The sequence below is a fragment of the Phyllobates terribilis genome, unplaced genomic scaffold (genome assembly GCF_046119375.1).
Source record: "Phyllobates terribilis strain yellow unplaced genomic scaffold, ASM4611937v1 Scaffold_3__8_contigs__length_932513732, whole genome shotgun sequence".
Taxonomy (NCBI): Eukaryota; Metazoa; Chordata; class Amphibia; order Anura; family Dendrobatidae; genus Phyllobates; species Phyllobates terribilis.
The window spans coordinates 872,526,031-872,538,970 of record NW_027362763.1 but is presented as its reverse complement, the minus strand read 5'-3'; the positions used below and the strand labels follow the sequence as shown (position 1 = coordinate 872,538,970).

General features: G+C 41.3%; 1 protein-coding gene across 1 annotated transcript in view; it reads left to right on the top strand.

Moving 5' to 3' along the window:
- Positions 1-505: 505 nt before the first annotated feature.
- The window catches only part of RASGRP3 (RAS guanyl releasing protein 3), a 161,210-nt gene continuing 148,775 nt past the window's right edge, over positions 506-12,940 (top strand). The window contains exon 1 of the mRNA XM_073672631.1: positions 506-768. The gene's annotated coding sequence lies outside the window, so the exon portion shown is untranslated. The remainder of the gene's footprint in view (positions 769-12,940) is intronic.

Here is a 12,940-nt window from a genome sequence, read left to right as displayed (position 1 = left end):
CTTTGTGTCAATAAACTACAAAATCCTTTTGGACCTGTGCTGCCTTTATCTTTTTTATTGGACAGATATCTATCTATATATCTAGAAATCTATTATCTACCTATCTATCTGACGTGACGGTGATACAGTAATTTTAGATTCTACTTTGATAGTGATGCAGCAATTCGAGACAAAAAATCAGAACATGTCAACATCTTTAATTCCTTCACTTAAAACTTATTTATCCTGTTTATTCAGTTAATCTTTACCCATTCCTTAGGTTTTATTGAATTAGTATGTACTATAGGTTATCCTTATCGCAAACAATAGATTTGAGAATACATTGCATTATTGCGACATAATTCAGGGTTTTCACAGTGACGTAAACTGAATCATTTCAACATTAAGTTAATAAAATGAGAAGTTCCGCTATATGATAATATTACCAACATAACAGTCACATGCACTTCACACATCAGGGCTCCTGATAGATCCGTAATTGGAAACCTCTTTCTCACTTTCTTCGGTGTTTGCGAGTTTAATGCTCTGTGCCACCGTTCAGGTCATATTCATCTAAAAATAAAACAATCTTTAAAGAAAAAAAAAAAAAATCTGAAAATGTTGACCTCCTCGCAAAGTCTGCAGCTCGATTTACCAGAGGAGGGGCATGTGACTTGGTAAGACACAGCACAAGCTCAAAGGAAACAGCTGCTCATTTCATACATTAGCACTTGGCAAGTGCGCAAGAAGCAGGGATGTTTGTGGAATACCTCTGCACTGACAATTACAGTAAGTAGCCCAGGCATTTTCCTGTTGTTCTGTCCTGTGATAATGGCGTGTTCTTCTGTTCTTTCCCTATTGTGTCCCTACCATCATCCAGAACATTGCAGCCACAGTGAAATAAATCTGAAAAAGCAGATATGTGCTTTACATAATTGCTGTGTATACGTTTTTGTCGTGAACCAGTTAATGTGACAAAGGATGCAATTCTCCAGTTCTCAACCACAACCTATCTTTAGCTGACTTTGCAGCTAATTTTAGATCCCAGCACAGTTTGGCAACTTTGCTATAGAAACTTTTACTTTTTCTTATCTTTGCTTTGCACAGGCAATGGCTGTAAAATAAAAAAAGTGTAACTGCTGCTAATTTCAGGCTTGCATCTGGATAGCGGGATCTATGCTGTAGTGATGTGGAGCAGGCTTAGGTCGGATCACAATACCTCTGGGCTGCTTACAACACTGTGGACATTCTTAACAAGTCATATGAGTTTTTTTGTCTGCTAATCATGCTGGATACCAGGAGCTTGAGGCTGTCTTATGATTGTGCTTGCAAAAACATTGCCATTCCACATAGCGCGGCTTTTATTCTCACTATGAAATAACCTGAGTTTCTCCACTTTATATAATAGGAGTGTGTCGTTGTTATTCATACATTTATATATAAAGTATATTTATAATTTTTACACATACATATACATGCATACACATAAACAAATATATTGTGCAGATAAATGGTCATCTGTATATATATATATATATATATATATATATATATATATATATACACACACACATATATTATTAAAGACATTAAAACAGCACTAATCCAGAAAAAAGTGCAGACTGGACGCCAAGATACAAAAAATCAAAAAGTAGGCAGCTCTTCCAAACATGTTATCAAAGTGGAAAAAAATGTACTTTTTAAGCCATACCACAGAATAAAAAAAAAATCATTTTTTTCACCTTGATTACATGGTAATTAAATTAATGTGCTGCCTTTTTAATTTTTGTTTTAATCATCTATGTGTACACAAAATATATGCTGTATGTCAATATATATATATATATATATATATACATACAGGGTCTAACATACCATTGGTGCAACCTGTGCAACAGGGGACCAAGATTTGAGGGGGCCCACTTTCACATTCAAAACAGGTAAAATTGTCCGTTGTTCTGAGCTATTGGACTGTTATAGGGACTCTGTCAGCACAGAATGAATGTTCAAGCCAAGTACAGATGCTCGGTGCTCCATTTATATACACCTTCCCACCTGCTTGTTTTGCCTCTATCTCCACCTATGAAGCCAGAGCTGTCGATCAAAAAAAGGGGGTGGTAGTGAATGAGCGAAAACAAGCAGGTGGGAAGGTGTACTAAAATGATTGGCCCCGCCATGAAGCACTGAGCGGCAGGACTTAGTTTAATCAGTCACTCTGTGCTGACAGAGTCCCTATAAGGGTCCATATATTGTTCTTGCACAGTAGCCCTTTTGTGTCTCTGTCTGCAAGTGCATATATATACATATATATAAAACAAAATGCAATTTCTGTTGACAAGTATATATATATTTATATATACATACACATATGTGTGTGTGTATAAATACATAATCAATTGTTAACAAAAATTGCAGTGTGATTATTAACACCATTGTGCTAGCTCTTCTCTTGCTACTTTAAAAAATAAATATGTCTAAATTATTTTGACAATTAATGATCACGCATAAGATTAGGTTACTATATTGGTCTGTACTGTTAGCACTACTGGTTTTCACAAGTTAGCATCAAGACATGGCCTAGAACGCAAAGCACTGTAAATTACATTTACACTCTTATTTATTAGCAGGTTAACTGTAGCTGAATAATCTTTGTGCTTGGCAGAAGCCATTGCGTAGGAATAAGTACTGGGCCTTCATGTGGTATATGCCAGGGAGGTTTGCATGCCATGATCTCTGCATACAGTGGGTACGGAAAGTATTCAGACCCCTTTAAATTTTTCACTCTTTGTTTCATTGCTGCCATTTGGTAAATTCTAAAAAGTTCATTTTTTTTCTTATTAATGTACACTCTGCACCTCATCTTGATTGAAAAAAACAGAAATGTAGACATTTTTGCAAATTTATTAAAAAAGAAAAACTGAAATATCACATGGTCATAAGTACTCAGACCCTTTGCTCAGTATTGAGTAGAAGCACCCTTTTGAGCTAGTACAGCCGTGAGTCTTCTTTGGAATGATGCAATAAGTTTTTCACACTTGGATTTGGGGATCCTCTGCCATTCTTCCTTGCAGATCCTCTCCAGTTCCGTCAGGTTGGATGGTGAACGTTGGTGGACAGCCATTTTCAGGTCTCTCCAGAGATGCTCAATTGGGTTTAGTTCAGGGCTCTGGCTGGGCAAGTCAAGAATGGTCACAGAGTTGTTCTGAAGCCACTCCTTTGTTATTTTAGCTGTGTGCTTAGGGTCATTGTCTTGTTGGAAAGTGAACCTTCGGCCAAGTCTGAGGTCCAGAGCACTCTGGAAGAGGTTTTCATCCAGAATATCTCTGTACTTGGCCGCATTCATGTTTTCTTCAATTGCAACCAGTCGTCCTGTCCCTGCAGCTGAAAAACACCCCCATAGCATGATGCTGCCACCACCATTTTCCACTGTTGGGATTGTATTGGGCAGGTGATGAGCAGTGCTTGGTTTTCTCCACACATACCGCTTAGAATTATCACCAAAAAGTTCTATCTTTGTCTCATCAGACCTGAGAATCTTATTTCTCATAGTCTGGGAGTTCTTTATGTGTATTTGAGCAAACTCTATGCGGCCTTCATATGTCTTGCACTGAGGAGAGGCTTCCTTCAGACCACTCTTCCATGAAGGCCCAACTGGTAGAAGGCTGCAGTGATAGTTGACTTTCTGGAACTTTCTCCCTTCTCCCTACTGCATCTCTGGAGCTCAGCCACAGTGATCTTGGGGTTCTTATTTACCTCTCTCACCAAGGCTCTTCTCCCACAATTGCTCAGTTTGGCTAGACGGCCAGGTCTAGGAAGACTTCTGGTGGTCCCAAACTTCTTCCATTTAAGGATTATGGAGTCCACTGTGCTTTTAGGAACCTTGAGTACTGCAGAAATTCTTTTGTAACCTTGGCCAGGTCTGTGCTTTGCCACAATTCTGTCTCTGAGCTCCTTGGGCAGTTCCTTTGAGCTCATGATTCTCATTTGGTCTGACATGCACTGTGAGCTGTGAGGTCTTATATATATAGACAGGTGTGTGCCTTTCCAAATCAAGTCCTATCAGTTTAATTAAACACAGCTGGACTCCATGGTTCTACTCCTTCATTGGAGTAGAACCATCTCCAGGAGGATCACAAGGAAATGGACAGCATGTGACTTAAATATGAGTTTCTGAGCAAAGGATGGGGTGTAGAGTGTACTTTAAAGAGAAAAAAAATGAACTTTTTAGAATTTACCAAATGGCTGCAATGAAACAAAGAGTGAAAAATTTAAAGGGTCTGAATACTTTCAGTGCCCACTGTACATGTGCTTGTAATAATGGAGCAATGCACTTAGAGCAGAGGCCGAATGTAGAGTTCGGCTATTTTATGTCACTTCCACTAAGAATTAATGGAGCAGAGGTGTACATGATCGACGACCATATAGTCAACCACCAATACAGTACACTGTTCCAAGCCCTCTCTTCTAAGGACCAATGTGGGTTCCAGTGCTTGGACCCCAGTGATCCGGAAGTTATTCTCTATCTTATGAATAGGGAATAATAGGTGATAAATTCCAAAATTGGTACTATCCCTTTAAAGCTGTTATGATTGCTTGCTATAGGAAACAAGACTAGAACATTTTGATAAATAAGGACGGCAGTATGTGGTATATAGTAAAGCAGGTTTATAAACTGTTATACAAATTAAAGTGGCATATAAGTAAATGAGACAGGTAGAAGATGTGCCAAATTAATCACAGTTACCACTTTTAGTAATAGGTATGAATTATCTTTAAACTCTTCAGGATGTATATTTACGTCATCGGTCTTGTCCCTACTTTGATGCGGGCTCCGGTGCTGAGCCCGCATCTTTCCCTGCACTTGATGGCTGATTTAATTAGCCGTCAAGTGCCTCTAACAGCTGCGGGTGAATCCACCGAGATCCACCCAGGCCTTTTAACAAATTAAATGCCGCTGTTAAAGGGGTTGTCCACTACTAGGACAACCCCTTTCTTGAACTAAATGTTTGGCCCCGATAAAATAAAAAAGCCTATACTCACCTCCCGTGTTGGTCCTGTTCCAGCGGTGTCGGTCCCGGAGCTCCAGTACGATGGAATAACACATGGTGCCCGGCACCCAATCAGCGCTGACATCACTGTCTCCACTTCTTGTCGAATTGAACATGAAGAGGAAGTCAGAGATCAGCTGCAGCCTGAACTTCCTCTTCATGTTCAATTTGTCACAAGGTGGGGCCAGTGACGCTAGCACTGATTGGGCGCCAGGCACCACGTGTCATTCTACACCACCGAAGCCCCAGGACTGCGAGCGCCAACACTGCTAGAATGTTGCCAGCACGGGAGGTGAGTATAAGCTTTTTTATTTTATCGGGGCCAAACATTTAGTTCAAGAAGGGGTTGTTCTAGTAGTGGACGACCCCTTTAATTACTGACATCGGCAATTTAACACACGCCGGCCAGAAGCACTTCAACAAGTCCTGCCTATCGGCGCCCCTGTCACTTAATTGCGGCGCGTGGAAGGGTTGTCATAAAGGGTCAGCATAAGACTCCCGGGCCAGTGATTACGATACTTCTGTGAATGCCAGCCCGTGGCCGGCATTCATAAGAGATTGTGATTTTTGCTATACGTAGCATATTTGGTATTGCTGCGTTCATAAATGTCCGATCTTTCAAAATATAAAGTAAATTAAACAGTGAACAGCATAATGAGAAAAAAATCAAAGCGCCAGAATTATGTTTGTTTGGTTGCCACAAAATTGCAATAAAATGCAATAACATCGTAACTACCCTGAAAATGTATCAATAAAAACATCAGCTTGCGGTGCAAAAGCTGATGATCATGATCACGAAAAATGAGATTGCTACGGGTCTCAAAAAATGCAAAAATGTTTTTTCATACAAATTTCAGAACTTTTTTTACCACTTAAATAATAAATAAATTTTACATGTTTGGTATCTGTGTACTCGTACTGACCAGAGGAATAATATTACCATGTCAGTTTTACCATATAGTGAACATGGTAAATGAAAAACCCAAAAAACAATTGTGGAATTGCACTTTTTTTTACAATTTCACCGCACTTAGAATTGTTTTCCATTTTCCAGTACATTATATGGTAAAATAAATGGTGTCATTCAAAAGTACAACTCGTTCTGCAAAAAATAATCCCTCACGCGGCTTTATTGATGGAAAAATAAAAAAGTTCTGGTTCTTGGAAGAAGAGAAGAAAAAAACGAAAAACAAAAAATCGCCCAGCTGTGAAAAGGCTAAAGACATGTTATACATATTTTCTCTTACCTTTGTCACATTTTAATTACTGCTTAATTTTTCTCTTTACATGTACAAAATCTCACGCATTTTAGGATACCACTTAGCCACCTTCCTTTCTTGACACGTTTTGCAAAACTTCTACATAGGGGCACAAAAAGTGACTAAAACATTATGGTGAAAAATGTGTATTGTATAACAGTTTTGGGGGGTGATTTGCACCAGAATTCTTGTGCATTTGCCTTAGTAAGGCCACGGCCTCACTATCAGCATTTGGTCAGTATTTGGTCAATACGTTTTCTCAGGAATTTGGAGACAAAACCAGGTGAGGAACAATCAGAGAAAAGGTATAATAGAAACAAGTCACCAATTCTACATTTATCACCCACTCCTGGTTTTAGCTCCCACTCCTGAGAAAAAACACTGACCGAATACTGATAGTGGGGCTGTGGCCTAAATCTACCACACTGTTGGTAGATATGTATGAAGAAAACCATTACGCAGTGGTCCATTGTGAACATTACATTTTTTTTGGTTCAGGTGCACGAATTTCAAGTGATTCCACATTTTACTAAGGTTATTCATGAGGATATTTGTTCTCTACATAACAGTAGATATTGTCACTAGAGCTTTTTATTTAGTTTTTTCATAGATAGACCAAGGCAAGGTTCATACACAGTTTTTTTTTAGAGAGAGCATTGAGGCAAATCTGCTCCAAAATGCTCCTGAAAAACCACTTTATGTACTCTTTGAATACTCTTTCTATTCAATGAAATGGAAAATCCTCATTGTTATTAATACCATAAACTTTTTGAGCTTTTTCTTGGTATGAAGTGAAAACCTGACCAAAGGAGTGACTTGTCTCTTTCTTGAGAAGGAATTATTGTGGAATTCACTCTAAACTTAAAGCATCACTCCAGCCTTTTTTCCCCGATCCCTTTGTTAGGGTCAGGATCACGTATGAGAGTATAATGCATGTAGCTACATACTCACCGATCGGCATCTTCATCTGTTTTCATCCCTGCTCCGGCCGCTCTGGCACCACATAACGGCTTTTGCGAGCAGTCGGGTCACTTTGTGTTCCAGAAGTCACTTTTCTCAATACAAGTGTGTGGGACTCAGAATATGGCTACAGAGTCTCATTCTGAATTCCTATAGAATAGAATTCCTATAGACTTGCATTGGGAATATTTTAAAAATGTACCTCCACTTCACACAGCAACCACTGTGTGATTTGGCGGGTCACAACTGCAGTTGACTATGTGGTGACTATGAGACTAAATGCATTACACTGACATATGTGATCCCTAACAGAATATATTAAAAAAAGCGCTGGAGTGATGCTTTACCACTGTCAAGTCACAATTGCAAAATACAGTTTGGGAAAAAAAGCATTTAAAACTGCTTCAGGAAAAAATACATCAGGGTCTTTTTGGTAAAGGATTTTGTGCTTTGCATGTTTTTTGCAAAATAGAGCATGTCACTTCTTTCAGCGTTTTTTCACCCATTGGAAGTAATGGGTGTTGAAAAAAACGCGAAAAAACACACCAAAAATGCAGGTGTCAAGTTTTCAGCGTTTTTTGTGCCTAAACCAGAATAAGATTTTTTTTTCCCCTGAACTTTATATACATGCATAGCAGAGATAAAAGGACAGTGAAAAAACACACCAAAAAAAAGCAAAAAAGCAAGAAAACAGCAACAAAAATCCTGAACAACCTCCTGGCAAGAGATCAGGTTTTGCTGCAGAAAATCGACCCTCAAAAAACCATGATGCGTGAACATAGCCTTAAGCTACGTCCCCACGATGAGTATTTGGTGAGTTTTCGATGTTGCAGATTTTCTGCAGAATATTTGCATCTATTAGGAAAATAAGGTTGCTTGTTTTTTTACTAACTGTAATTTATTAAAATTTTACAACAATAAGCAAAGTCAAATGCAAAATTCAGGTTAATTCCCAGGATTATGGACTTTAAATAATGTCTAGAATTCAATGTTTAATAAGAAAAGAAAAGAAGAAGATGGAGAGTGGGAGAATGGGGGAGGGGTGTTAGGACAAAAGGGATCAAGGAAAGCGGTATTATGGTTATGACTCCATCAGACTTCTAGGAAGTTGGTTGTGGCATCCTGGACATCTAATATCTGCTCAAATTTCTCCAAGGTATTGTTGAGGGCGGCCGTAAGGTTCTCCAGTGAGCAGACTTCCTTTAGTCACCCATATAGATCTAGATGAGATGGGCTGGCTGTTTGTTTCCAGGCTCTTGTTATCAGAGATTTTGTAGATGTGCAAATGTATAGGAAAAGCTTGGCTGACTTTCTCAGTCCCCTGGGGGAAATTTCAGTAAGTAATTTAGGGGTTCCAGGTTTTATTACACTTTTAAGTTCATTCTTTTACATTAGTTTTTATTGTGTTTTTCATGCTGCAGTTATTTGTCTCTTTAGTGTGTCATATTTTAAATTAAGTTTCTTTGTTTTTGAAAATTAGTGGTATTTGGCTATGCCTAAACTTTATTGATAAAATACATGTTTTTAGTATGTTTCCGCAGTGGGGGCAAGGCTGATTAAAGGGTCGATATGAAGTTTTAGGATTGCTACTTCCAATAGGTGGGAATAGAGTTCTAGTCCTCTTACTCTATGAAGAGACAAATTGCATATTTCCCAGAGGAGCATTGCAAGGCTTAAAAGTCTCCTCACCCTGGCATGCCAGGCTTGGTTTGTCACTCTCCACAAGGAGAAACTTTATCCCTTGGGTCCCAGTCAGACGCCTCTCACCCAACTAAAAAAGATCTCACACTTTGCAATGACGAATAACAGTACCCCGAAGCACAGTGTCTGCAAATTGAGATTCTGGCTCTGGCTTTTATCCTAAGTCATGTGGCAAGGCTTGTTAAAGGGTTGATATTGACTTTTAGGATTGCTACTTCCAATAGGTGGCACTAGAGTTCTAGTCCTCTTCCTTTCTGAATAGACAAATTGCATATCCGCAGTCGAAATGCACATACAAGGGAATTTGACATGTTATGGATTTTCAAACATGCACTGCAGGTCAGTAAAAAACAGTGTGCACGAGATTTATATAAATTCCATCCACTTTGCTGAAACTGCAAGACGCTGCGTTTTTTAGCAGCAAAAATATTCAGCATCAAAAACTCACTAAAAGCTAATTTTGAGAACTTAGGATAGGTGAACATGATGTAATTTCCAGGCAGCATCTGCCTGAAAAACTGCCACAAAAAAAGAACATAAGCAATGTATAAATGATATTGCTGTGTACATGTTCAGTCTGTTGTTCAGAAACCGTGAAGCTGTTAAAATAAGTAACATGCTCATTCTTCGGGCAGCTTTGTTTGGAAACCTCTCGCTCTTTACAGTTCAAAGCATAGGGACAATATGCCTTAAAAAGTGGCAGCAAAACCACTAAAAAAACTGCTTCAGGAAAAAGCGCGTGGGCTTTCTCTTGAAGTGACTTTGCCTAAGAAAACCTCAGTGGATCCACAGGCATCTTCAAGACATCATGTGCATATACCATAACGGGTGGTTAAAATGGAATGAAAAAAAAACAATTTGTAGATCTATAGAAAGTTCAGTGTGAAAAAATAAAAACCCACGACATCTACAGGCTGCCTTTTTTTTTTTAAATAAAAATATAATTAAAGAAAAAAAGTAGCTTTACAAAAACTAGATCAATATTTCTCTGTTGCCTTCAGCCAACATCTTTTTTTCCCCTCAAGAAATGATGCAAAAATAGATTGAGAAAATGCTAACTATTAGTGTTGAGCGAACATGCTCGACACTGCTCGGTACACGCCCGAGCATCACGCTACTCGGGATGTTCGGCGAGCACCGAGCATTTCCGGGTTACTCGGGCAGGAGCTCGGGTCTCCGCCCTGCATGTTTGGCGCTCTTTACAGAGCCAATGAACATGCAGGGATTGCCAGCCAGTCACTGTAATGCTGCAGCCATGTTGGTTGTGCGAATTACAGTGATTGGCTGGCCGCACAGCGTCACCTCGAGTATTTAAAACTGGGCGCCGCCATCTTGGACACAGTCGCTCCGGATTAGACAGTGTAGGGACAGCGCTGCTGATTTAGGGAGAGATATAAACTGCGAAATAGTTAGTGTAGGGTCTGTAAAGGCTGCCAGAACAAACAAACAGTCCTTTTCAGGACTAATATCCATCCCAGATACCAGGCAGGCAGGCTGTATAGGAGACACAGTGGTTATACCAGCAAACGCTGCATTACAGTCCTGTGTGCTCCTGTTGCTGAAATTGCTGGACTTAGCACCAGGTGTCGGGGGCCAGGAAAAATCCTTTTTTTTCCATCTAAATCCTCCTTTTTTTTTCCCTCCTTCACACTGTACAAATACCCGTCTTATTAACCTTTTGGTGTGTCGTCCCCCCCCCCCCCCAAAAAAAAAGCGTGTCTCTGATTTTTCAGACACAAATATAACTGTTGAAAATAGTCTGGTGTAGGCTAGAGAAACAGAAGTGTTGTTTTGCACTTCCACGGTTCAAACCTCTGTATTATCCATTTTGGGCCATTTGTATCTAAAAAAAAAACAGTTTGAGTGTGTCGCTCACTGTTCAGCCGCAAATATCTCTATTTAAAAAAGTGTGGCATGCCCCAGTAAACAATAACTGTGGTTTTGCCATCCCACGGTAAAAAATCTCTATTATTCAGGTTTTGGTAGTTTTTTCCGTAAAGAAAAACAGTAGTGTCTCCTGACTGTTGTGACACAAAAATATATCTGTTGAAAATAGTCTTGTGTAGGCCCGACATCCCAGTGTGGTTTCGCAGTTCCACGGGTCAAATCGCTGTACTATCCAGTTTTGGGCCTTTGGTATCTAAAAAAAAAAGCAGTTTGAGTGTGTCGCTCACTATTCAGCCGCAAATATCTCTATTTAAAAAAGTGTGGTATACCCCAGTAAACAATAACTGTGGTTTTCCTCTTCCACGGTTGTAATCTACTCTTTATTACCCTTTTACCATTGATAGTGCAAGTGTAAGCTATTTTACTTCATTTACAATGGGCAAGGCGCGTGGCAAGGGACGTGGAAGTGGACGTTCTGGTGATGGTTCGTGCAGAGGACGGGGCCGTGGCCAAGGTGAAAATGTGCCACAACCAACAGCCACATCTTCTCGCTCCCACTTCTTGACCGAATTACTAGGGAAGCACAGAACAACACCAGTATTGAGAACTGATCAGTGTGAGCAGGTTATTAATCGGATAGCAGACAATACTTCCAGTTACCTGGGCACCACCACCTCCGGTCTGTCTTCCACACGGTCAACTCTTAGTAGCCGTGAGTCTCGACCGCATACTCCTCCTCACCCTGATGCTCCTTCCTCCCACCATGCCGAGTGTCGTCAGACAGCAAGTGATCCCACACTTGGACACTCTGAAGAGCTGTTCACTGGTCCATTTCCATATTTGGGCCCCTCGTCTGATACGCTTGAAGTGGTGGAAGAGGAGATCCCATGTTGCGATGCCCAAGTATTTGAACAGCCACGGCCACAGGAAGTCGACGTTGGCAATCTGTAACAAGAGGTGGACGATGACGAGACACAATTGCCAGGAAGTGAGGAGGAGGATCGTGGTGCGCAAGTGGAAGAGGAGGAGGTGGTGGATGATCTAGTAACTGACCCAATGTGGAAGGAGGACATGCAGAGTGAGGCCAGCAGCACACAGGGGGAGGGAGGCAGAGTACCCCAACAGGCAGGAAGAAGCAGTGTGGTGGCCCCAGACAGAAGGCAGGTAACCGTTCCCCGTAACACCAACACGAGGGACGTTGCCAGTACAAGCGGTAGGTCTTCCAGAGTCTGGAATTTTTTTAAAGACTCTGCTGATAACCCCAAAAAGGCCATATGTTCCACCTGCCATGCCAGCATCAGCAGGGGTGACAAAACTACCAGCCTGACCACCACCAGCATGATCAGGCACATAGCAGCAAAGCACCCGACTTTGTGGGGCGAAACCCAGGGTCCACAAACAGTGTCAGCGGATGTCACCACTGCTTCTTCCACTGTTGTGCGTGCAATAGAACCCCCTGTTGTGTGTGCAAGGCAATCCCCTGTCCATACTGCATGTAAAGATGCCCCCTCCTCTCAGTCTTCACTTGTTATGGCAGTTTCTCAAGAAACAGCATCAACGTCCACGTCCACGTCCCACCGCAGCGTTCAATTGTCCATATCCCAGACCTTTGAATGAAAGCGGAAATTCGCAGCTAACGCCCCACAGGCCACAGTCCTAAATTCGCACATTTCACGACTGCTTGCATTGGAAATGCTGCCTTTTAGACTGGTGGAGACGGAATCCTTCCGCAATCTTATGGCGGTGGCCGCCCCTCGGTATTCGGTCCCCAGCCGACACTATTTTGCCCAGTGTGCCATCCCTGCACTACACAAGCACGTGTCCCAAAGCATCTGCCGTGCCCTCAACAACGCAGTTACTGGGAGAGTCCACCTGACAACGGACACGTGGACAAGTGCTTGTGGCCAGGGACGGTACATCTCTCTGACGGCACACTGGGTAAACATAGTGGAAGCCGGGACCCAGTCGGATCTTGGGACGGAACACATCCTCCCCACACCGAGGATTGCGGGCCCTATGTCAGTCAGAGTTGCCCCCACAGTGTACAGCTCCTGCGCATCCTCCTCCTCCTCCTCATGTTCAGCCTCCATCTCAGATATCACCACA